The sequence below is a fragment of the Falco punctatus genome (assembly GCF_963210335.1).
Source record: "Falco punctatus genome assembly, chromosome: 8".
NCBI lineage: Eukaryota > Metazoa > Chordata > Aves > Falconiformes > Falconidae > Falco > Falco punctatus.
In genome coordinates, this window is record NC_137588.1 from 19,149,796 (window position 1) to 19,176,883 (window position 27,088).

Genomic DNA, 27,088 nt, shown 5'->3' on the forward strand with positions numbered 1-27,088 from the left:
TTTTTGTGCTCGTAAAAAATCAAATCCACATTAGAAATTAGCTATAAAATGTAATGACTTAAATGCTATAGTGTTTTACAAATCTCCCTGCATTTCTGTGGCAGATAATGCTATAAAACTAGGAAAGGATAATAAAATATGGTAGAAAGTTGAATTATTTAAAGGTCTTTTGTGACTGCTTACTCAGGGATTTGATGTATTATTTTGCTTGCTTTCCTTGTTGGTTGAAATAAGCATGCTTATGATTTCATTTCTTTACCAGATTAGATGTAATCAAAGTCTCCTTTGAATTTCATGTTACCCTAGCTGCAAAGGCTGTTTGCATTATTGGAAAATATCAAGTGGTGAAGTTTATAATATATTTGCAACTTTTAATCATTGGAATTGTAAATGTGTCTGACAGCTCTTAAGAAAGTTGCAGTGATCTTGTTAGTGGTTGTAATACTGAGATATATGGAGATCTGTGACAATTTTCCAAACTGATTTTTTTTTTACCTCCCTCCCCGCAAGATCTTTCAAAAGCAAACAGGGACAAAAAGGAATACTCCAAGTGAGCATAGCCAGTACAGTGTTCATTGAAATGGACCTTTTATATATTGGGGGGAAAAAAGTCTTTAAAAATGATGAATAGAAAAAACTGTGTTTGTCAATATTTAAATCCTAGGAAATATTACATACCTTCTGCAAAATGCATATTTTGTCGTCTCCTGCCAAGTACTTAATTTAAGGTATTAAAACAAAATTGCAGTGAAACTTAGTGAAAATCCTAGGTGAATAGCATATTTCCTGCATACTAAAGGAAGTTTTCATTAAAATTAACATTTCTGAATTCCTGCATCAGTGTAGACTGAATTCAAGCTCTGCAGTTCACATTCTGCCTCTTTTCCACAGAAAACATAAAAGAAATGTCATACAGTTCCCCTGCAGCCATTGCCATGGGATGTGACCAGGGCACAGGGCTTTCTCTGCAGAGCTCGGTCTCCCTCTCCATTAGAAAACATTTTCCCTATCTATTTTCCATGTTCCCAAAACAAAAGTCACTGGAGATGTTAAGTACTTTTGTTCCACATACAACCCATTATGCATCCCAATCCTCATTTGATAGTCATGAATGGGATAGTCCCAATTCATGGCCCATCTGGATAAGACCATAAATGTGTGGACTGTCTCCAACCCAGCCAGGAAGACTTGCAGAAAGTCCTTTTAGGAGCAAAGGCAATGTGACTGCAATTCCCAGCCTTCAGTGCCTGTGCTATAACAATTAGCTCCATTACCTGCAATTGGACACAAGGCAAGAGGGGAGGAAAGTACAACTTTGACAGCTAGTTGGGAGAGTGATTGTTTTTTAGAGAACAACTCTGTTCAGGATTAAGTCTACTGAAAAGTTGCTGGATGGATGTCATTAACTGAAATAGTGTGACAGTAACAGTCTGTTGTGGCACCTGAAATCTGGACCGCACTGTTGTTTTTCTTGAGGTCTAGGTTTTCAAAAGTGACTAGGAAGAAGGAAAAGCAAGAGATGAGTTTCGGAGACCCAGATACACAGCCATTTTAGAAAATTCTATGGATCTTCTCTCCAAACCTCATCTGAAGTGCTTCAGGTACAGGAAGTTAAAATACATGGTTTCTTGAAAATCATGGCACAAAGACTCAGCAGAAAAGTTCAGCCAAAGCAGGGAACACACACTCCTTGGGTTACCTGGCTGGTGAGTCTATCAAGCACTTCATCCTAATACCATAGGCATGGTTTATGAATTTAAAATTTATCTTAAAAATAAACAATAATTTAAAACAAAAGAAAGAGGTTCTGAAACCTGAGAGGCAGTACCTGCTATGAAGGTATCTCAGGTCTACCAGCCAACTGTCACATGTGACCAAGAGTGGGCTTAAGGGCTGAGGGTGGCCCTTAAGAGACTGTGGCTCTCTGCCACCCTTTCCTGCTGATCCTTCCAGCCCCAGCAGTAGATGACTTTGATGAGTTGCATAAAATGCAAAGTATACGAGTGTTTAGGTTTTTTTAATGTTTACCTTTTCAGGAGATTTCTGGAAAAAACACATCTTCAAACACAGCCTCTGCATTTCCACACCAGGACACCATTAGTAAATGTCTCACTCCTACCTGTTGAGGTCAAGGACAGCTTGCAAGACTGAGACTCAGCTCAGGCTATTACATGAGGTATGTATGGCTCCAAATTAAGTAAACAGTTATTGTACCATGCAATCTGGATGTTCAAAAGCCATTGGGAAACTCAGAGCTGAAATGTAAGGCACTGCAAAACCTGTCGCCAAATATAATTGGTGTTAAACTTTCTTGGGGTTTTGTGTACTACTAGCATCACCCAGTCCTGTTTAGTTAGCTCAAAAGGCAAATATCAGAAATGAGTCTGTTCCTGACCATCAGCTCAAAAAGACAGCATGAGGAAAAAGTCTGTATTTCTAGCAGAATAAAGCAATTTTTGTCATTTCCCTGACAGTTTTCATTTATACACTCATACTCCCGTATGTCTTCCAGGTATTGACATGCTGCAAAACTCAAACTAAAATCTCACAAGTGATTATTTGGATTAGATTGTTTTACTCAAACCAAACCTTTCCTTTCTAATGCTTAATATAAGTTTCATATATGTGTTGTCCTTAGCTGACGCACACCTTGCTGCACAGAATCATGGGACTATGCTACCAAATATTTGTCCTGCCTCGTAACAAACTTAGTTTTGCAAGATTCTGCAAGATTTTGCAGCAGTCAGGATTTAGTTCATACTGCAAGAGCTGGGAATGTAATTTGTCTGCATGCAATTGCATCTGAGCCTCCAGAAGTTTAAGCAATGGGACTAGTAAAGATGTTTCAGTTTTGCTCCACATGTAATGTATCGTCTTTCCGTTTGCAGTGCCATAACCATGCACAGAGGCAGACAGAACTTCACCATGATTGTCCGCACTTAATTCCTCCAGTGCAAATACTGAATTCTTGTTTCTTAATTTTTACAGGTATTGTAGCAGACTCACAAATAGACATACTTCTACTGCTAATGAAAGGTAAGGAAATTTTGAGTCGGAAAAAGAAAATATTTTGAAATTTAAGTAACAGTAGTAGAACTGTAATTGTAAAAATTATGCCACCATTGTAATGAATGTAAATAACAGCACGTGATGTTCTACACAAGTAAGATGAATGGATAAGTTTTGTATTTTAAACAACAAACACTCTATTTGTCATTTTTTAATGAATAGATATATTTTAGTGAATAACTTCATATAACAGATACACCTGCAAAAAATGTAAGCTACTTGAAGGACCTGAAAAACAGGAAAAAGATAACTTCAAGTATTTTGTTCACTGGGGTTTGACTGTTGAGTTCTGAGTTACAGAGAGATTCTTTATTTTTATCTGGAGTGATATCCGAATGTTCTGTTCTGTAATTTGTCACCTTCTAATACATTGCTTACACTGAGGTAACAAGGCTAAATAATAAGCAAGATGGACACAAGATCAGAAGTGGGATCTTTCTTTTTCTGTTCTCTGTGCAAACACCACTGAGGTGGTATCAGGCAGATGCATTTGGGTGGCCTAGTTCTAATTTGGTGTCTGGACTGAATCAGCTGTTCACCACCACAGAAGGCACTGGGGTGGCAACTTCCAGTTCAGAATAGGCGGCCCCTAGGTCTGAACTGGAAGGTTTGGTTCTGGAAAGTAAATCCTTCCTCCACTGAAGCCAAAGGGAACGTCATCACTGACTTCACAGGAACAACTTGCCGTTGTGGGTCTTGGACAATTTCTGAATTGTGTGGAACCTGGGGGGAAAGGCTGACACGTGCTTTTCCGAGCTGGACCTGGGCTGAATCAAGAGGAGATACACAGCCCTAAAAGCAGAGATTTGCTATAATTTTTCACCTGAGTTGTCATTAAGACCTCATCTTCACTAAAATGAGATTTTTGTACCCTATCTTATTTCACCCCTTTTCTTAATATATTTCTACTTCACAGAAACTGTGTTTTTCAAAGCACATTAATTGATAACACAGGAAAAGGAGATATCTGCTTTCATACCTCCTTATAGGCAGTTTTATGAGATAGCCATATACATATTTAGTATCACTACCCATGCTGCTCTTTGTTATCTGCTAAGCAGAACATGTTATTTTTCCAGCAACATATAAAGCAGGCAAATGGCTGTTCATCATCTGTTTTTTTCAAGAACATTGTACATACAGTTCTCTCCTGGCTAATAGCTCCTTCTATTGTCCATGATTTATCATTGTCAGGATTCTTTACGTTTCCTCCTTATCTATTTTGCTGGAAATGTGTCCATTTTAAAAGGACAGCCTGGATTTAATTAGCCCATGCAGCATGTTTCCGTGTAGGCTAAAGCATATATAGTTTTGGAACATGTAAGAGTATAACTTTCACTGGTATGTTTTTGCTCCAATTCTTTCTCTCTTTCTCTCTCTTTTTTAACTCTTCTAAACCACTATAAAGTGAGTGTCAAAGGTATCCTGGGTAATTAGCCATTACACTACTGTCACAGAGGCTTCTGCAGTCAATACAGAGATAATTTGGGCAATGGTGAATGACAGCATTGTCCATACTTTTGGGATAATCAAGGACACATCCAGCTGTACCAGACATCTGTCAGACCCATGAATCATTTCAAGTAGCTTTGCAATAGCCAGGCAACTGGAGCAAAGATAAACATTCCGGCAGCACACAGCCACGGGAAAAATATGGCTCCTACCAGAAAACATTTACCTGCTTAATGCTGCAGGCCTGTCGTTCAAGGCAGAAGAGGTACCACACACATCTCTCTGATTTTCAAAGGGACACACATTTGTAACATTGCCTACTGTAGTATGAAGGCAACTGAAATAGCATACCCAACACCTGCACACACATATTCGTTAGAATTACTGGGACAAAAAGAGAGCAAGGGGAAAAGTTATACTGAAACCCCAAAGGCTGAAGTAGTCTTGATAAATGCAATGTGCCCTCTTTCGAATAAGAGTATTTGTACTGTTTACATCAGCCTGAATTTACTAGCTTTGTATTTTCTAGATTTTGCATATATGTGGTAAGACTGTTACTCATTCTAAATGTGCATCAGGATTAATAAGGAGCTAGAAAATTCCTTTGTACTTCCCTGTTGCTGTCACCTTATTCATGTACTTGCATTGGAGAGCTGAACGAGAACAAACCCAGTGCTGCACTTTGATGTCCTGAAGACCTGTGGGTGAAGGCTGGAGCTGTGGGTTTGGGGCTTTGCTGTGCCACTGTCACCTGTGCGGCTACGGGCAAGTTTCCTTCAGGCTCTGTGACTTGGATTTCCCCTCCAATTAGGCAGCTCTTTTTTTTTTTGCAAAGTACACTGACATCTATCTGTTGGATTAAGTTATTCTCGCTGCTTTGCAGGTGGGTGGGAATTGCTGCTTTGCCTAGCCCATTGGCTCACAAGGATGAGTAAAGATGAAGGGAAAACAGCTGGCAGGGTGAGGTGAGCCAGTTTCCCTTCCCTGCTTGAGGTGACCACAGATTATGGAAGTGAGCAAGGACTAGCCCAACTCAGATTCAGACACTGTGGGTTTTGCTGCACTCTGCAGGCAGTGAAACTATATGGAATTGCTCCTAATAATTCCACAAAATGCTGGAGTTACACCATACATTAAAGGAGATTTCTGAACAACTGTGGGGTATTTGTCACATAAATATCTGCTATGGACTTCTTAAAAATGAAATTCTTCATGCTGGCATTGAAATTGTGGTTTTTCCTTTCTGTGTTCTGTATGGGACCGGATGGGAAAGAACGCTATTAAGACCACAGGGCAGCAACTGAAAAGCTTTGTTAAGCTCCATCTGAGAGTCCAAAAGTCTAAAAGCAAAGCAGCGCTGGAGGAGAGGACTCCTGAAGGCTGTTGCCAGTGAGCGGAGGGATGACATGGGAGGAGGAGCTGGGCTGGGAGGCGCTGAAAGCAGTCAGCGATCTGGCAGAACGCAGAGATTGATTTGCTGCGAGTGGTGCGAATGCAGCAATTGCTTTTGGAAAGCAAGAGGAAGAATTACTGGTGAGACATCAGAGGTTGTGACTGACAGATTGGTAGCTTTCCAGTGACAGACTAAGGGTCGTTGAAGTATTTGGGGAGAAAGAGTGAGCCCACCACAGAGAAAATGCCATGCATTGAGGTTGCTTCTCATTATGAAGATGAAGAATTGCATCTTGAAAAGTTGACAGAGATGTTGACAAACTGTTGCTGCGTCCTCTAAACTTGCATTTGCCTTTGTCCCCTGCTTTGGCCTTTTTCTCTCCCACCATTCCCAGCTGCCACTGCAGTTCAGTGCCATTGTCACTTAGCTCTGAAGTTTGGGTAATTTAGGAAACTGGGCTCCTTTCTTAGCATCAAAGGTCTTCCTCTCCTTTCCATACACAGGTATATTTCTCTGTTGTGATACCACTCGTGTGAGTGTGGTAGTTTGCCAGTTTCTCTAAATCTTTGTTTGTAGAGGATACTCACTTAGGGCAATCAGGCACACTTTAATAAAGCAGTGTACTTGAGCCCGCGTACTCCTGTGCAATTTCTGAGTTCTGCTGGCATCAGTTGCTGTAATCCATGAAGTGTTGCCCGTGCTGTTTTGATATAATGTTGGCTCTTTCCTAAGTTTTTGCCTCAGTGGTTAAATACTTGAACACACACACACAAACACAAAAATCAGATGCAGTTTTCCTTTTGTGGCATGATGCTTTCTCAGGTTTGCATTTCTGTGTGCCAGTGGAAAGTGACGTAGCTGTTAGTGTTTGCAGCACTCCTCTAGTTGTGTTGGCTCCTTAATGTCACTATTTGCATTGCTAAATAATTTGATCACTGATAAGAGGGAGTAGTTATTGACTGGAATAGGCAGCAATAACACCCCCCCTCACTATATCTATTTGATTTGTAGGTTATTTCTGCATTTCAATTTCCTGAGTTTATGTTTAGAAAGATGCTGTTGAGGATTTGATTTATTGTGAAATTATTTTTAGCATCTCATAGTAGCAATCTCTTCAGATTGTCACCTACCCTGTCATCCTCAAGCATTCTTTCAGTATCTTTATGGAACTGTTCAGATCATCTTTTGCTTTAAAATAATCTCTAACTGGTTAATTGCAATTCATTTTCCTTGTGATATTCTTCAAGCATTGGCAGCTTGGGCAGAACTCCAGAACCAGAATTCTCCCTTCAGCCAAAAGCCCTGAGCACATTCATTATTTCTGTGCTGAAAGCACTTCACTAATTTTGCCGTGTTGCAGCAGGGAACCTTTAACTTTATTTGCTTTTATACCTGGCTTTGCACAGTTGTGTTCATTCATAAATGTGAAAACTCACTTCTCTTACTTCCTTAAGTGTACATATAATTCTTCCACTGGAAACCCTGTGCAAACTGTCTGGTTATTTTTAGCTCTTTATGCAAATTACCTCTCTTAAATACACTGCTATCGTATGATAGGTTCTTTAGGGTTGTTACTGTTCTCTGTTTGTGTGGTTGATTTCTAGCAAGATTACTTCAAGTCAATGGGTCAGACTCTTTGGACTGGCAGAGCCCTGTCAAGTACAAATAGTAATGGTCCTGCAGAACTCATTGCCACAGGATATACTGGAGGTCAAAATTGTAAATGAATTTTAAAGTGATTAGACAAATTCAAAGATATTTGAGCACTTTGGTAATTATTAAATGACGTGATCCAGAGAAAACATTCAATATAGCAAGCCCATAAACAGCTGATTACTGGAAACTAGGTTAATATAGCTGAGGAAAAATTACTCTGTGTGTACCTTGTATTTTATACTCTTCCTAAAGAGCCAGAGCTGTTGAAGAAGTACAGATACAGGTGGACATCTGCCCTAACCCAGTTTATACTTTCAGGCAATGCTTGTGGCCTTTGGATTCTTATAAGATCATTTTCAGAAAAAGGCTGATCAAAGACACATTAAATATGACACAACGTATCCTAAAACATTACAGGAGTTGCTACAGCAATATGCTGTGTCTGAGCATGGGCAGTTGAGTTTCTGTGTCTGCAGCAGAAGAGCAGTCACAATAATAGAACCACCTGCCCCAGTCATTATGTGGCCTCCCATCAGGACCAGGTTCAAAGGTCCCCAGGAGGTGAGAGGCTGTGCCTCCTCAGAGTTACAGCCACCCCTAACACGTCAGCACACAGGAAGAATCTGGCCTTGCACCTTTATCTCACTTAAATCACATAAAGACTTAACTATCTACTATTGCTTTTTCATAATCTGCTTTAATTGCCATTGATTTGTATGTTCAGAAAGCGCCCTGAGCTGACCGAAGCGCTTTGTGAGTGTTTGCGGCTGACCGCCTCCTCTGCGGCCCTGGAACCACTCTGCTCAGGGTCCCCTCTGAAAGCTTTTCCTGGGCAACACCTCTGTGTTTTCCAGGCAGGTTTTGCTTGCAATGCAAGGATACACGAGGCAGGTCCCTTCTGTATGTGTTTGGTGTCATGTTGTTACCCTTTTCCTGGCTTCCATTCTCCAAGATCATCCACACATAAAAATGAACAAACGTATTTTAACAGGATGAACTGGCAAACAGTTATTTAATCACTTATGCAGGAGAAGATTTATTAATAAGGACAATCTGGAAAACTACATCCCACAAAAATCACATTTAACCAAAAGGACATATAACTTAATGGTTATGCAGAAAGAAATAGTGTTTAATTGCTTGAACTCTATGAGGAGACTACTCCAGTGGAGACTCCAATGTGATCAAGAAGCCATTTAACACATGTGAATGTATTTCATGTTCTACAGTTCGAAATTTTCCATTTTAATTTACTGTTAATCTGCTGGGCATTTGAATAATACACAATTTGATGTTTAAGAAGAAAGTTGCTGTGTTTTAAACACTATTGGGTACTTTCTTGATTTAAAATACAAGGTAAGTTAACTGGACAAAATCTTCATCCAAATAAAGGATGGATCAAAAGGACAGCAAAGTTGGTTTCTCTTAGATGTCGTGTGTCATGGTGACCAGGCATATATTGGACTGATTGAGCATACTTCCACCACCTTGGAAAGAAGGGTCATTGTCCCTGCTAGATCTTTAGTAAGGGTGAAGCCTTGCACAGCATAGGCACCCAGCAGCAGAGCTGTGTATGAGACAAGATAGTCGTTTAGTTTTGTGAAACGGTTAGGATTCAGTTTGAGTAAGCTGAGGCACTATTGGGCATTTTGATGAGACCGGCTTGTCTTGATTACCTACAGACACCCCAGTGCCACCCCTGTGATCCCAGACAGACAATTCTCCAGTCAGGGCAGCTGTGAAGGGATCGGCTGGTTTGTGTTTCCATGTGCAGAGGCTGGTCTGAAACGTGAGCTGGAGGTTCGAGAGCAGATAGCAAATACATCAGTAAGTGGCACCAAAGATAAATCGCATCTCAAGAGGAAGCGTGACTGCCACAGGCACCTCCTGCTGAACAATACAGCTGGGACAGCTTAGGTGTCTGGAACATCATCTTCTGAGGTAGCAGAAAATCGCAGTAGATATTCCAGATTACTTGAGTCCACAGCAAATATTAATGAATGCAGCTTGATCTTATTTCTGCCAGAAACAGCAAAATACCAGAAGAAGGGAAACGCTAAGAACAGGGAAAATTTGATGAAGTTTTTGGAGTATCTGTCTCTTTGAAAAATGGTAGTTACTCTTACAATGAAGAAATTAAAAGCACAAGTACAGAATGTTTAATGTCTGGTTAGATAGTAGAAAAAGATCTTGTATTTCATTTGTACAGAGTAAATTTAAATATTAGGGGGAAAAAAATTACAGCTCCAGACACAGGAAAACAGTAGACTTGGCTGTGCAGGAGTTTTTCTCAGAAGAAGATTTCTGAAAAAGGAAAGATAAAATATCTCTCGGGGATAATCCAACATTTTGCAATTTTTACAAGTCTTCATCACTTGATAAGAGGTATGAACCCTCACGGAGTGAATTTAGCTTGCTGATAAAACTGCTTGCTTGTCTTTGCTGCCTCTTGCAGGCCTTTAAACAGTCTCTGGATTCTCAGGGGTCACCAGTACAGAAGCTGTTTAGACACAGTTGTAGCTAAATGTTGTATGGCCTCATTGCAAAGGGAGTATGATTAGGGGAATGCTTTAAGCCTCTCCCAAGTATGTGATTTTATAACTGAACTCAGTTGCATCTACTTAGCAGCACTAAATGCTGGCAGTGGCAGCAACACAAAAACTTGTGTGGTCCAAAAGCTTGTTGCTACAGGAAATCCTGCAGGAAAGGTTAAGGAGAGGGGAAACTCCACACTGGAGCTTTGGAGGTTTCTCACAGCTGGTTGTGTTGTAAACTGGGAGGAGACTCAGCAGGTAGAAAGTTGTCCCTTTCCAATACCTCTCAGGATGAGGTTTCTGGGAGGTGTCCAGAAGGGAAAAAGAGGATGGCAGAGGCTGCTTATGCTGCTTTTATTTTCATGTGAAATGCTAAAGGGATAGGGTTTGCGATGTAATGACTTCATGCCTCAGATACTTAACCTACACCTTTGTGTTCCAATTTGAAACATAATGGTGACGTACAAAGGCAAATCCAGAAATTTAGCAGTTAGAGCTGCCTAAGAACTGGAACCATGTTGTTAAAAAAATCCCTTTTTTTGTCCAAAGATGTAATCAATATTTTTTAAATGTCTCTAGTATGTCTTAGTGGACTTCAAAAACAGTAGTCCAAAGAACCTAAGGAAAAAAAAAATACTTTGCAGAGCATTTTCTGTGATTATTTAATCAAAGTAGTGCTGCGGCTGTGGTGTAAGCCCAAAAACTTAGACAATTTGGAGCTGTTGTTCAGATCTATAATAATTACCACAGACTGACATTGTCATCCTTGGATAGCCTGCCAGGGACAGGTAATTCAGACTTCCTTAGGAGGAACTAAGTAGTCACGGATAATGCTCAGCTTATAAAGCATTTGAAAAAAAGTGTCTATACCTGTCTTTCATTCTCTCCCTTTGTTTTAGTTCAATAAATTTATTTTAGAATATAGATAGTGTCGTCTCTACAGCCCAAACTGGACACATGACTCAAAGTTACCTCATGGGCTTTAACTAAGTTGTGCTGCCTTGTGTCAGGCTAAGGTGGGTTCTAGTTATATATATCCAACAACAAGGCTTACAATTCCTACTAGAACTATCATAAAAAATGTATATTCCTAAATTTCATTAATTTGCTAGATAATGAAGTACTTCAGGTGCAGCATCAAATCATGCCGATATCACTGAACCCTTCTTCACTGAGATGAGTTGAAAGCTACTATTTATCTGTGCTCCAAATCTAGGGCGTGCACGGGCAGGGGACCTAAATAAAAGAAACCCCAAAACACCACCACCTCAAAACAGCTAGGTATCTCAACTTCTAAGCTCAGCTCCCCTTAAGACCTGGAACACTGTTTGTAGGTGAAGCAGAGGGTTTCCCTTGTAGCCAGGAAAGTAAGAATGATTTCAATGAATCTCTTTGAAGAAATTGCCAATCACTTACATAAAATAAATAGTGTTTATTTAACTAGGGCACAACAGGAGCGCCACGTGCAAATTCAAAGGCAGGATTTGGATCTCAGTCTGTATTTGTACATCAGTAGGGCATGGATAATACAGAACATTAACTTACTTTGAAGGAGAACGTACATAAATTTATATGCTGCTTTGGCATGCACTTTCATGAGCCTTTATTCCCAATGTACCCCCTCCTGTGAAGGTTACTGATAACACCCAACAAGAGATTGCATTTCTTTGAAATATAATTGCACATTTTAATTCCTAAACATTTCTAGCATGCAAAACTCTCTCAATATGTTGTCTCTAGGTGATCATCTTCTCAAAACAGCAGTAACCCTTCTTCTGTACAGAAAAGCCTGTTGGCTTTTACAGCTTGCCATTAACTAGAATATAGAGTACCTGCAACAAATTATTTTGTGAACGAGCGACTAATCAAGAATTATTTCCTTATGTTATAGTACAATAATTTCTAATAATGAATATACTCAAGAAGACGGTTGTCTGTTTACAGATAATTCATGAACTGAAAAAGAGTTAAAGCATATTTTTATGAAAAATTAATATATTACACCGGCTGGCTTTGCTATGTCATTGCAAGGTTTTGAATATAATTTATAGAGTTACGTGAAAAAATTACATAAACAACATATTAATTCTAAATTCTATAGGCCTATTCTGTAGCAGAGAAAGCATATGAATGCTTTCCCCCAACCCCCATACAGAGGGAAACAGGGCTAGCCCCTTCCTGTTCTTTTTTATAGTAAGCGAAAGATCAAGCTAAGAAAAGAGGCTGTTAGAAGACCCTGTAGGAAAGATCTCTCACATCTTCTGGTTACAGATCTCTGAGTGGGGACCTGACATTTTCAAAAGAGCCCTCTTCTCTCTTGGTGAGACTGTTTCTAGGCTGGCCTATGAGGTCACTCAAGTGCAGTAAACTTGGATCTTTCTTTCATGCAAAAATCATATGTGAGCCTGCTTTCTACAGAGGCATCCATCTGGAAATTCATGTGTGTGTGTCCCTGATTTACAAGTAAAGAAAATGTTCACTTGTAAGTGTGTAGTTGTACATTTGCATTTGTGAGAATCTGCCTCTATAGGTTTCACTTAGTATGGTGACCATTTTAAGCTGTGTATAATTAATCTGTCATGGAAATTAGTTGTTTATTTATTGTGTAAGTATGCCTTTTATTAAGACTACTTTGTGAAAACCTAATTGCTGCTATAGTAATATAGCATAACAGTCCTTCACATAAATACATGATTATTATGTACAGTCACTTATCTGTGAACGAGCTCTGCTACTACTTTCCTTAATTAAGGATACAAAGGGCTCCTTCATCTTTGCATATTCCCTAGCTAGGACATTGATACTCATTATTTCCTAAGTCCAAACACTGAAACTGTGTCAAGAATGCATCTATCACCAGATGGGTTCTTATAGTCAGCGGAATTTTCAACTGCATCAGCAAATTCAGCAATTTGCAATTTCTGTATGTCTGACGTGTTTTTATTGGTGAAGATCACTTTCAAATACCAAGATCATGAGAATGATTCCTCGGTTAGTCTCCTCAGCAGTCGAACCTAATGACAGTAATTAACAGCCTGTGATTAGCAGCCACTCCAGAAAGTCTTTGAATGTTAATTTGCTTCAACTAATATGCAGCACTTCTGTGTAATGAGATCTATGCTATAGGTTCACAGTGAAAGCAAATTATTTTCCAGCATTTAGTCATACAAATGATTCTCATTTAATCACTTGAACAGTAAACCTCAATGTTCTAATAAGTGACATTTGTTTTTCTGTCATTTGATTTATTACAAATATAGGCAATGGTATGGTATATCGAGCACTGTTTCTTCAAAAAAGGTAATGAACACACAAGGTATTTCTGTGGATCACATCGTAACCAAGGTGATCTCATTTTATTTTTTCAAAGAAAGGTATCTTCAGCCTTCTCCTTATCCTCTTTTCTTTTTGGTTCTTCATCCTCTTGTTTTCCTTGGGGTGCCTTTCCATATGGCACCCTAAGTGTTACCCCTGAACTGCGTTTCCTCCTTTTCACACTATAGACTCCCAGGTAAACTAAACCAGTTGCACTTCAGTGCACTTGAAGAGGGTTGAAAGGAAGCAAGGCAGAATGAGCTCACATTGTCAGTGGACAGGAGAAACCAGGAGAAAACCACAGCAGCATTAGGAAGTACCCACGTGAATTGCTGCATTCCTTTTTGTGTTTTGCATCTGCAAGGGCTAAGTGTACTCCTTGCTGTTAGGAGTGACCAAATTATGCCCTGGGTTGAGGAGTCAAAGACGTTCAAAAAAAATATGTTTATTACACGAGTGTAGACTTGAGAGAATGCTTTCTCTGTTCTTTCAGCTGTTTGGCCAACTATGCATTGTGAGCAGTGATACTACAGATTGCTTTCCTCCAAGGGTGTGCTTAGAAATCCATGAGAAGTAGTATTTCACAGCAAGACTGCACAGCCTTCCTGGTCACGTGAGATGCATGCAAAAAGTCTTTAGACAGCTGAGAACTGCAGGAGATACCCACATTTTTTAGAAAGAGAGTCAAAGTGAAGGGAGATCCAACTATAGGACGGACATAGTAGGTGGCAATGTCCATCTGATTCAGCAGTATGAGCTCTGGGACTCCCATGGGCTGCTTGCTTTCTCCTTCTACAAGCCTATACTGACCAGAGCCCTCTGCATCAGGGCACTGGGGCAATAGCCTCCCCAGTGCACTCCTCAACCATTCTGTCTTCTAGTTCAGTTCACAATTGGAGGAAAAATAGATGTAGATAATTTGAGAAAAGTTTTTTGGGTTTATTTTTAACCTACTTTTTAAAATTCAAGTTTTTAGTATGTAAACGCATGCTGGTTTGTCCCTCCTTATTCTGGATACTGTCTTTTCCTAGCAAACTTGCTCTAATCATCTTCTTATTCAGATCTCTTGCATGACAGGAACAGCAGTAGCTTCACTTCGAGGTATTGCAGCAGTCCTGGAGTGAGTATAATAAACACCACCCTTAGCTGGACTCAAGGTATGCACTAGCCCTAAATGTCTTAAGAAATCTCCCAGTTTATTGTAATTTGGCTATTGGACCTAATTTTACCCCTTGGAACTGAGACCTAAAAGCAAACCATATGGTAACCACAAATTCTCTTTTATTACTCCAAATTCCCTTGATATTGCATGGGAAACTTCATCTAGCGCTTTGTGCAGTGTCTGATGCCCTGTTCAGGAAAGGGGTGCACAGAGCGCCTGTATCTAATTCTGCAAGCTGGTGGCTGCCAGTAGAGACATGCTTGTCGCTTTTTTTAGCATCATTCACTCAGTGCAAGAAAGAGGGGATTTTGAAAGTCAGCATTCCTGCAGATAGGTAAAATGAAGGGGAATGGATTCTAATCTAATTGTAAATGCCCTGTTTTTAAAACACTTGTCGATAAATCCTCCCATCAACAAACATTCTGGGAGCCGATAGCATGGTCAGATCAGGAGTCCAGCTCCAGTTGTGATATCATATTTCCATCATTCAATGTACAAAAACTCGGAGAAAGTTATACACTCAGTTGGCTGATTTAAAAATGTATTCAGGCTTCAGGAGCTTGTTTTGGTAGAAATACTGAGAATATCTCAGGCTGTGGCATATGTTCACTGTTCTGCCTTTTATGTTGAGCTCAACATCTAAAAGAGGACCTTTCAGAAACCTATCTAGAGGTTGAGCGTAGGGCTGAGAGTGGGAGGTCTTGAGCCACAACTACATTTTTGCAGCTGGGTTGCTGTGTGGGCTTAGGTAAGTAATTTTCTAGTCTTGTCTATAGTGAAGGGAATAATGTCCCTCCATCCCAAGGATGAATAATGCTAGTTAATACTTGGTTAATATTTCTAAACACTTGATATTGCCTATAAAGATGTAGGTACAATACTTTTTCCTACTATATTGCATCTATCACTATAATATCAGACATAAGAGTTGAGATAGGTTCTAACAAATTTTATGTTGTACTTTTGGCTGCTGTCCAATTTTCTTCAAACTGCTGTCAGTCATATGCAGGTAAGGGCAATTCTTAGCTTTCTATTACTTTGCTACCCCTCCAGCCCTGAATCTCTTTCTATTTCTCTCTCAAAACTCGTACCATGTATGTATAGCTTATTAAGCGAATTTCTAAATCCACTGGGCCCCATTCAGGTTAATCAAGATTAAATATAACTCTTCTTAAAAAAACCCCATGGTTTTTAAAGTAGTTTAGCTGATACACTTTTCATTTGTTTCTTCTTTTCATTTATTTCTTCTGTTCATAATCTTTTTATTATGAGCATGCAGCTCCATCCACTTGTAGCAGCATTCCTCCAACACTATCATGAGATTCACTAGCGATGTTCTGTAAATGCCAGCCAAAATCTATCTGCAAGAACATCTGCTCAACAGTGCAAAACTGATGTAATTACCAACCATCATCTTTTATCCTCCTGCTGGGGCAACTGCTCCAAAGCATGACTTTTTGCCCTGAGCTAATAAGATCCAGAAACTTGCTGTTATGTACAAATCCTGCCACAGAAAACTAACATGGCTTATACACAAATTCCAGCAGAACCTTTCAGCTACAACAGGTAATAATACCCAAGTGGCATGGTTCCTGTGGAAATATTTAAAATTTTCTATGGTCTTTTTTGCTTCTGCTTCATACATTGTTGCTACAAGGGATTATTTTTAATGGTTGGTAATGATTATACAAAACAATTATTAAAAATAAATAAATATACATAGCAGTACAAAGGATGTTGCAGATACTCAAATTTGTGATTAAATTATAAAAGGGTGTCATATGTGTGTGTAAACAGATGATAGATACTAGGAGATGGGTATTCTGTACATATAAACATACACTGTATTTGCATGTAGGAAAAAGGCAAATTCACACGCTTCACGGTACTACTACAGGATATATATTGCAGAAACCCTCAATAGATAGCCTATACCTATCAGTAACTTTTTTCTGACTAGGCACAGACACCTTCCTCTCTAGGAATTGTTTCCATCATTGCAAACCTCCAAGAACTTTCAATTAATTACATTTTTCTCTCTCAAGCAACCTGATAAAGAAATGCTTCCATTTTCCTTGTATCAAAGAGAAACAACTGTCACAACAATATGTGCCTACTGATTCTGTTTTTACATCTCTGCTTGTGAGCCACAGAACTGACTTGCAGAGGGGCCACCTACGCTGGTGGCAGCTTTCACAGCCAGTATCTCTGGTTGGCTCTTCAGTCATTGAAAGTGTAATGTGCACCCAAAGCCCAAAACTCTGACCGCCTCAGGGCAGCAGAGGTTATAACTGCAGGGTCATGCATTTCTCAAATAACATTGGTTTCACTTCATTCCTGGGGAAGGGAGGTCTCCTTCCTGAGCTGGGTGAGCTCTACCTCCAGAACACATTGGGAGCAGTATGCAATTTTGATTGCACCTGCATAACCTCGTACCTTAGGTGATTATGGAAAATCACCTAACCTACAGTTCTCTAATTATACTGTTTAAAAAAGCAGAGAAAACTGGATTGCTGAAATAAAATCAGAAAGACCCCACCAAACCAATAATATCCAATGTGCAAATGCAACTCATACAGGATGAGGTTTCCTCCAGATTTCTAAGTAAATACATTCACAAACCATAGCTAAACTTCTGGCAGAGCACCCTGTCAGCTTTGTCTGTCTAAAAATAGATGCCTGTGGGACTCAAGGCAGGAGCTCCCTGTCCAGCAGCCTCTCTGCTTCTGCGTTTCTATGGCCTCCAGGCCTGTATTCTGGTTCCTAGAGATTTTGATTGTCCCTTAGATCTTTGGTGGGATGATTTCTGCATAGCTGAAGCAGATAGGGCTGTGCTAAAATGGGCTATTTTCATAGCCAGATTTAGCAGTGTCCCAGACACGCAGGTATGGATTCCTTCTTGGAGACAGCACAGGCAGCTGAATATTGGTACCAAGCGGCATTGTTTGTGATATAAATATATTTTCAAGCAGAATGGTGGGGGTTGCACATTCTCTGCTATATTCTGATCTTGAGTTACTCTTAATCAACGCATTCTCAGCATTGAGGTCAGCAGGGCTACGCTGTGCTGTGCCAGTGAAGAACTTCAGTCAGCCTTGGTGACTTAATTAAATACTTCAAAAAGATCTGCAGTGGCACTTATTCACCTCCTCATGCAGTTGTCCCAGACTTTTTGTTAAACCTGTTGATATTTTTATTTCTTGGGACAGCCTTCCTATTGCTACATGTCTGCACTTTATCATCTGAGGAAAGAAGCAATTGCAATGACAGAACTAGACCTTGTTATGCTATGAGTAATATTACACACAGTCCAGCACTTCTGGAGGGAATCTTGAACGCTGGTGCTTTATATACATGATAAACAGGGGAATTTGGTTTGTATTTGAGATAATTTATGGTATAGGCTGCTTCATGTATAGCTGCTGCTGTGCTGTTGTTTCATGCCAAGATTCATTACACATAATGGGTTGGCTAACATCTCTGGGACTTCTTAGAAGATGTGTTAAAGAGCCCTAAAAGAAAAGTATGTAGATTATAGCTTCCCATGTTTTTTGTAAATGTTTTAGACATTTGGAATGTGCCATTAAAATTTTAACAAAAGGAGCAGAAGGAAAGCATAGTACTAAGTATTTTCTTCTTCCTGCTCATTTTTAGGGTAATGAATTTTCTGCTTACTGAAGCATATTTTGTCTGTTCTTTGCCTGTTGATTAACAAAGGGCTAGAACAGTTACTGTATTGCTCAGTAAAAGCGGTGCTGTGTAGCACAAAGTATGTATTCTATGTAATCCTGACTCCCTAAAATTTTTGTGGTTTGTGCTTGTGGAGAACAGAAAATGGTGATAAAAGCCTATGGGATTAGAATGGTGTGCCTTAAGATCCGCTTAGCACAGGGATAAATAAATCGGGGAAGGATAAGCTGGGAGAGTCAGGCTGTAGGTACCAGTACAGCAGACAACATAGAGCAGGGGTCCTCAAACTATGGCCTGCGGGCCAGATACGGCCCCCCAGGGTCCTCAATCCGGCCCCCGGTATTTACAGAACCCCCCACCCCCCCGCCGGGGGTTTGGGGGGGAAACCAAGCAGCCACAGATGACTCCCTGCCACTTCATCTGCACGCCGGCCCCCTGTTTAAAAAGTTTGAGGACCCCTGACATAGAGTATGGTTGCAATAAGCTGGCTAAGTTCCCAGCTACAGTGCATCTAAAGGTCTAATACACATTACTGGTAAGACTTACCTAGAGAGCAATTCTTAATATTTCTATGCATAGCTCGCTTGGAAGTTTGCTCATGTCAGATTTTGACCTCAGATACACAAGTACAAATCCAGGATAAGAACAGTAGAACCCACTTCCTTGCTCTGGAGTGATACCATGCCAATGAGAAGCGTGTGTGGCAGGTAGCACTAATTCCTGCCTTTTCCCCTGCAGGGAAACGGCTGCACAATCCTGAAGGGATCTGACACAAAGTGCTGTGAAGATGATGGCAGAACTGGAGTAGAGGCTGCCATCTGTGTGGGGTCCTAGTGTCAGTAAGGACAGTCTTTTGGGGCTGGACAACAGGGTACCCAGTGGGTGGTGGGGCAGGGATAAGCAGAGCCAGACAAGGATAGCGGGAAGCTGGCAGAGGGGGTGGGAAGTCTGCATCTCCTCTGCCTCACTCAGCAATGAGGACACCATTGACTCAAGTCTACTCTACTGCTCTGCTGGTCCCCACGCACAGCTATGTGCAGCTTCCAAACCCCATTTGTGTTTGGGTGAATCTCTCATCTGTGATCACTTGAACTCTGCATCTGCAACTCTATTGCTATTAATCCCTCTGATATTCCCAGCTCCCTGGATTTTACCTGGGTTTAGAGCTAGTGGTCCTTAATTTTTAGAGTGAGCCTTTGAGGCTCCGCTACACTGCTCCTAATACGAGATTCAGTACTTATATTTTATTTAAAACACAGGGATTGTTACTATAGTGCTTTTAACATTCTAATATACACATAAAATTTTTATGGTGCTCTCTCTTCCTGAGAGAAGTCTCAGGTATAAAACAGTTTTTCAAGGGAAAAAAAAAGGCACATAACAGCCCTGCTTTGCTTTAATTCCACAGAAGTCTCTTGCTATGTGTGATTGGTATCAGTGAAAACAGAAAAGAATTCTCCAAGAAGAAAGAATCAAAGCATTTTGAAAAGAAGCTTATTTCTGTGCTGGCCTCAGCACGCTGCTGGCTCAGTCCCTTGCAGGTGACAGGGGCAAAGCTGCAGATGGCTGGAGCTGGAGATACACTGACCACCTCCCCCCAGTGTTGCTCAGGTACGTTTCTGGAGGACAGCTGCTGCCTTACTCATCTCAGTTGAGTCTAGTGCTCTCCCCACACATCATTTTTCCCCTATTTCAGTTTCCCATCCAAAACACGTACACTTTATCTAGAGGTGTTGCCAGAAATGAGGTGATGTTGCAGCTCAGCTGTGATGCAGGCTTTGGCCCCAGTGGCAGGAGGCACAGAAATACAGCTCTGCTGCAGTGCAGGAGCACCAGGCGATGGAGAGGCATGAGAGATGCAAAGGGGTGGGGAGATGCCCAAACTATCATTACAGCACTGCTGGCCTTCCTGCTCATGCAAAGCAAGCGGAAAGCCATTGTGTTCATGCCCAGGTAGTAGCAGGCAGCAAGAAGAGTGATGGCTGTAAGACATGTAGGAATTGGATGCTTCCTTTCTGTTGTCCCTTCTGGTATGGTGAGTCCGTTGGCACATAGCCCTTTCCCTGAGGCTATTATCAGTGTTGTGTGACTGACCCTATCACAAATTCCAGCTGGATGTCACCTTTGGGATCTGTACCTGTGGTGCTCTTTGTATCTGGGACAAACAAAATGCTGCACCCCTTAAAGGGATTTTGTGTTCACTGGTCATTTTTGTTCTACATAGAAGTTCCTGCTTTAATGTGGAAATGGTGGTGGGTAACATTTCATCAAACGTAGAAAGCGTGGACGTGCACCTACCAGGTCTCCATCATGAGTTTATCTGAGGTCAGTTACAAGAATCTTTATTGAAAATTAATCCAATGGAACCAGGTCCTCTTTTAATGTTCAGAAGAGTTTGATTAGCTGTTTGTTGATAGACTGAAATGTTTCAGACAGTTCTTCAGTTTTTATTTAATTTCACTTTTCATCTGCTTTGACAATATACTATAATAAAAATGCTAATTATTCTTCTTACTGTTTTCATCTGGAAGAGTAAATTGCATGGGAAAGCTGTTTATAGTGTATTTCCACATGGCTGAAATCAGGAATTACTGGAAATCTCCCATGAAGTTCTGCTCTTACAAGTTTTCCAGATCAAAGTTATTTAGATATATTAAGTTGCAGTTAACAGATTTTTATATTAAGAAAACCAGGTTGGCTGTGATTTGTGAGATTTATTTTTTGCTGGAAGAATAAAAAGGTACAGTTCCAAATTAATTATGCATGCTTATAAATGTGTGTGAGTGAACACCCTCAAAATCTATATACAGATTAGATTTATAGAGTACAATTCAATACTATTTTACAAAGCAATAAAAGTACTTGCTGATTCTCATGAAAAACATCAATATATTTTAGTTTTAATAATGAAAATGTTTAATAAATAAGATCCAATTATCAGCTTCATGGATAATACAACACAAAACCTTTTTTCACTTATCTGTGTATTTCATCTTTATTTTTACCAGTCTTAATTTGCTTTTACTATTTCTCTGGCATTTTGGGTTTTTTTGGGTTTTTTTGGTTTTTTTTTACAATAGACCTTGGCTCATTGTCTTACACCTTTTACTTTGAATTTCAGGATGAGTAGTTTAATGCAGAAAGGTTACTTCTTTTTGTGAGCAAGCCTGGCAGTGAATGGGTGTTGCTTGGTTCAGTGTGTTTCTGCCTATAGTATGACATAATTATTTTTATATCTCTTGGTTGAAAGAGAACCTTGTGATGTACTGTCCTTGGAAGCTGTTGTCTTGGTATTACTCTGGAAATATAACCCCAAATTTCAGCTTGATGCAAACAGACATAAAATAATCAAATAGATTTCAGTGGATTCTCTCTTGCTTATACTAGACTAGTAGCTTTGACCTACTACTTAACATCAAATGGTGATACCGTGCTTAAAGGTGAATTTAGTTTTCAAAGATTAGGTTGCCTTTTCCTCCACATAAGGTTTCACAGTGTACAACTGCCCTAGGACTGAGTACCACTGATTCTATCTACTTTATATGTGATCTTCAGATTAATACAAAAAAGAGTTATTCTCCTTTGCCACAATTACCTCCTCCTCTGAAGAAACTCCTTCCATTTCCATTCCTTCTTCTCCAAGCTCTGAAAAGGAGCTCATAATTCAACAGTGGCCAGACATCAGTATGTTTATCTAAGTACAAAGTATTTGGAGTGAATGTTGCAGCATGTGATTTTTGGTGGATTTTAAAATGCACCCAGGTGCTGGAGCTGATGCAGGAGTTTGTTACTGCTCATTCAGCCACGCACTGGTAGGACCCTTACTGACCATCTGTGGGATGCAAAAGACCCATTTGTCGTAGTGGGAGCCATCTCTGTTGTAAATAAGGATCAGGCTCTTCAATTTTTTTTTCTTGTTCTGATGCTGTATTTGGGAGCATGGGTTAGGTTAAATCCTGTATTGGCTCAGCCAGCTGGTGCCACTCTGCCTCCCCACAGCCAGAAGGACAAGCGGACAGGTAGTTTTCTGCTTTATTAAGAGATTTGAAGGTCAGAGTATCAAAATGGTAATTTCAATCAGGGCCAGTCTGGTTGCTCAGCAGACTAACGGAGTTACTGTAGGTTGTAGATCTTAATACATGTGGAGACTGTGATCTAATTCTGAGCACTGCTTGTTGGGTCAGATCTGGTTGAGTCAAATAGCGATGCATCAGCCCATCAGGTCATTCCTGAGAGGCTGCCTCCCGCCTAGGTGGCAGCAAATGAAATAGAAAGAAGGAAGGAAATGGAGACCTTGCTTTGCTGAATAAGCACAAATCTCTGAATTAAGGATTAGCACTTAGAAAATAATCCACTGTTGTCTTTAGTGTAATCTCGACAGACATACTAAATTCAGTGTTGAAGCCCATGCAGGTACTGTCAAGTACCAGACAAAAGCATTCCTTGCACATGGAGTAGAAAGCAGGGACTGGAAGAAAGATAGAGTAATTTCTTATTGTCACTCAATTAATCCCTATAGTGCCAAATAGCACAATGTTGACTACGACAGGAGGCACTGTTACAGATTTACAGGTTTCTTTAAAAAGGAAAGAGGGATTGCAATGGCTTGATTCCAGGTGTAAATGTAAGATTTTTTTCTGATAGTATAATAACAACTAATAAGGATTTTTAGGAACTTGAAGGAATAACAGTATATTGAAAACAAACATATAGGGGTGTTTAGAACCTTACTATAGCCTTCCCCTGATGCACAGGTCTGTGCCCAGCCCCAGCACACTAACAACAGCAGCAACAGCAATTATATAGCAACTGTAAGTGAGTAACATTTTTCAAGACACCATAGGTACTGTATTAGGAGAAAAAACCCAAACAAACAAATTAGCAAAATGAAAGCACAGCACAGTACTTAATCACATAGTTGTCTCATTTAAATCAGTGGGTCGACTCATTTTCATATAATTATGCATGTTTTTAAGATATGCTTGGTATGTCACAAGACTGTGTAATCTTATAATTACAGCTATCCATTTCCCTAATGTTTGCCCTACCTCTGGAGAAAGGACTGCTCTTTTGTTACTGGTTGTAGGGTAGTTGGTGTGTGGGGTGCAGGCTTGCACCAAAAGCTGGTAAGCACTATGACAGGATCCACAGTAACAAAGCCTTAGTTTAAAAATAACTAATTATTGCTGAAGAGATGGTAAAATACAGAAGTTGCTTGATCACAAGCGATGCTACAGCAGCCTTGCAGTAGAAAATGATAGGGTGACAGGGTAAATGGCTTCTGCTACCTTCAGCGTACTCTGCAAAAGCTGGAACCAGTGGAAGCCAGACCAGGTAGGTGTAATTACAGTCGGGGAGCTCTGGCAGAGATGGGGGACTGCAGGTGGTGGGAGACCAGTAGTAAAATGATGTGTTTTATGTTACTGGTGTCCTGTCTTTTATTTACTTTAGTCTGCTAGCAGGATGTTTCTCTGTAAACATTACCACAAAACACTTAAACAGGAATAAAAGTAACTTTTATTGAAGGAATTTAAAAGTAGTCTCTGGAAAACATGCAAGAACCACCATGTGGACTCCACATCTTCTTCAAAGTAGAGTGAACAGCAGGGATCTGCTACTGTCACCAAAACCAAATCCAAACTGCACCTTTTAATATTTACATAATTGAAAGTACAAATCCAGGTTGCTGCCTGAAAGTGCTAACATTTCATGACAGTGAAAGAGTCAAACTCGCCTTTTCAAACTTGTAATAGAATATGTAGCACCAAATTAAGCCTGTAGTTCTGGCATAAACCAGCAACATCAGGACAATAGTGCTTACCACATATTGCAAAATATAACTTTCCGTTCTTTAGACTAATTAGAGAGGCAGCCAGTAGCACCACTATGGTTCTGTCAGCATTTCCACAATAAAACCCCCCTTTCAGGGCTTTATAACTTGGCTGTAAAAAATTAGCTTCAGGCTGAAACTTGGCATGCCATGGTTCACCCCAGCAGCAAGTCAAGCTGTGCATGTGGTTATGTGTGTGGTTTGTTGATTGTTTCCTAAATACAAATTTTCATTAAAATTAGTTTTGCCACTTCTTGGAAGACAATAATAAAATAAATGAATTTTTAAATAGCATAGTTACATTCTTTGGCAGTGTCTTGCAGGAAGTTAATTGTTAAAAGTGTGAAGGTTTGAGGTGGGAAGCATACCGCCTTGTGCCGCTTTTTTATTTTAAATTAAATCATCTCAAGGGAAGTTTGAAAGCAGGTTGTTGCACTTGCATGATGAAGTTATTTCACAGGGTGTGATCCTGACTCCATGAAAGACATCAAGCAGCTTTGACAGAGAAAGGCCCCACAAAAGCAGCTTGCTCAAGGGCACTGGTATTCAAATAGTCCCCGAAGCCCCTGGAACAGCTGTGCCAGAGGGAGGATTGGTGTCCCCTGAGCTGCTGGAGTGTCCAGGCTACTAAATGTGCAGGTGGAGAAGCCATCAGTGACCTCATCCACTTTGCACATAGTGGTGGTGATGCCAGCCTTTCCTAGGCTTGTGTCATGGATGAAACTGGGGGATCTCTTCCAGCCATGGGTGGTAAACCACTGTCTGTTTAATTTCTGTATTATGGATGAGCACAGTGCATTACTTCAGAAGTGTTTGCATAGCCCGACTATATCCACAAATATTGAATTGAGCTGAGTAGCATAAATAACCTTGCTGCAAATATTTCTGTATCAGCTTCACTGTGGTCTGTAGAAAGACCCAAGGAGTCAGGACACTACCATGCAACTGGAGACACTGCAACATGTTTTTGATGTTACTGCAAACAAAGTATTTGAAAGGGAATCAGAAAGAGTGGTAAGATGGGCAAAGTTGACTCATTTTTCTTCAGGGGAGTCTTCCTCATTTTAATGCAGTTTAAATTTTGTTGCAAGTTTTGATTATTTTTTTTTTAGCATTTTTAAAAGTTAATAATAGTTGGTTATTAAAAAATGTAAGTAAACAATGCAAGACGTGGAAGCTAGCTTTGCTTCTTCCAAGGAAGCAAATAAGAGAAATACTCTAAAAATACATAGGAGATGGAAAAAGTCATCAATATGCATTAACATATTCTCCAAATCATTCTTCAATATAAGTGTCACAAAGAAAACTAACAATCCACATCCAGTATGCTTCAATCAATGAACAGTTGAAGATGAAAATTAATATTATAGAGTAGAATAACCAATTATAAGCCAATTCAAAAATCTATTCATCATGGACTCATTTTTGCAATGGGTGGATGAGATTTGAAACAGAGAGAAAGTGAGTGAGTAAGCAGCACTGAGCCAACTCACCAGCTTTCCAGGCACAGAACTTTGTCACCACCCCAAAAAGAGAGCTGATAGCTGATGAACAAGTGAGATATTTGGGCTCAGCCCATGTCCCTGAGGCCTCTGAGAGCTGCCTCTCACGCAGAGGTAGGCTCAGGCTCTCCTTCAGATCAGCAGAATTTTGTTACAGCTTTAATTTTCTCCGAGAGTAGCTGCCAGGATATCCTTGAACACATAAACCCAATTAAGCCAAGCTAGACTGATCATTAGGCTTTCAAGTATGTGTCTGCTGATATTTTATAAGGCTGTAGTCTACTTAAAGTTTCACCTCCTGCAGCCACCCAAGGTTGACCCTGAGAGTCCACTGAAACAATAGGCAGAGGCTCCTAAATTTCTGGGAGAGTCTTTGAGCGTCTCACACAGAGGCTTCCCAGACCACTGTGGCTCACATGAGGATTACTCCAAACTTCTTTTTACACCTTCCAGCTGCTGAGGTGGCACCCACTTTGAGTAACAGCTGGTGTGACTTTGACCTACACCCATGGGTGACCTAAGTGTGCAAGTGGGGAAGCACATGAAGGAGGCACAGGAGACACATACAGGCTTCTTTAGGCACAAGCTGATCTCCATTTGTCACCTTGAGGGCCTGTTTAAATTTTCTGATCTTTCTCAGCTTGCAAAAATTATCACACTCTGGCTGTGATTATGCAGTTTGTTAGCACCTAGTGGAAGGCAAACAAAACCTATTGCTTAGTGTCTCCCTGCTCCTCCCTTCTGAACCCGCCTTCCCACACCAGTCCCAGCTTACACAGACCACTCGCCTTTACACAAACAGCTCATCCTTCAGAATGAAATGCTGGCCGAGTAACCAGACACTTTTTAAGATAAACTGAATTTTTCAAACCGAGAGGGTATACATTGATCCCTAACCCTGCTGCCTTCCACTGACCCTACATGGCCAGCTTTGTGATCATGTGGTCACAAGCCAGTTTCACTGACCCAAGTTAAGAAATCGACATGGGTTCTGCTCACACAAGCTTTGTTTTTTTACAAGGTTAGTTTATACTTAAAGATGCTGTAGGACTAGGTGAGCAGATACATAGGAGAAGACCTAGAGGGATTTTACAGATGGCCATGGGTCAACACCCTTGGCCACAGCTAGTCTCTGTCCATCCTCATGCTCACTTTTGCCTGTCGTTTTAGAGACCTCGTGAGCCTGAAGACATTCTTCCTCTTTAAATGCTGTATGTGTGTGTTTATGCTTTAGCTGGTCTTCTGTGATAGTAAATATTTCATGTATGGTTTTGCTTTGTTTGCCTCCTTTGATTTCTTTTGGCAGTACGCAACAGCCTGCAGGCTCAAGTCCACTTTTAAATTTAGGGATGTGCTGACTAAACTACACAATTAACCAAATGCATTCAGGAACATATGGCCCAACTCTTTGCAGTAGAATGCTGGAAAATTAAATGAAAGGAATGTAAAAAATTTATCAGCATGTCCCACTTGAAAAAAAAAATA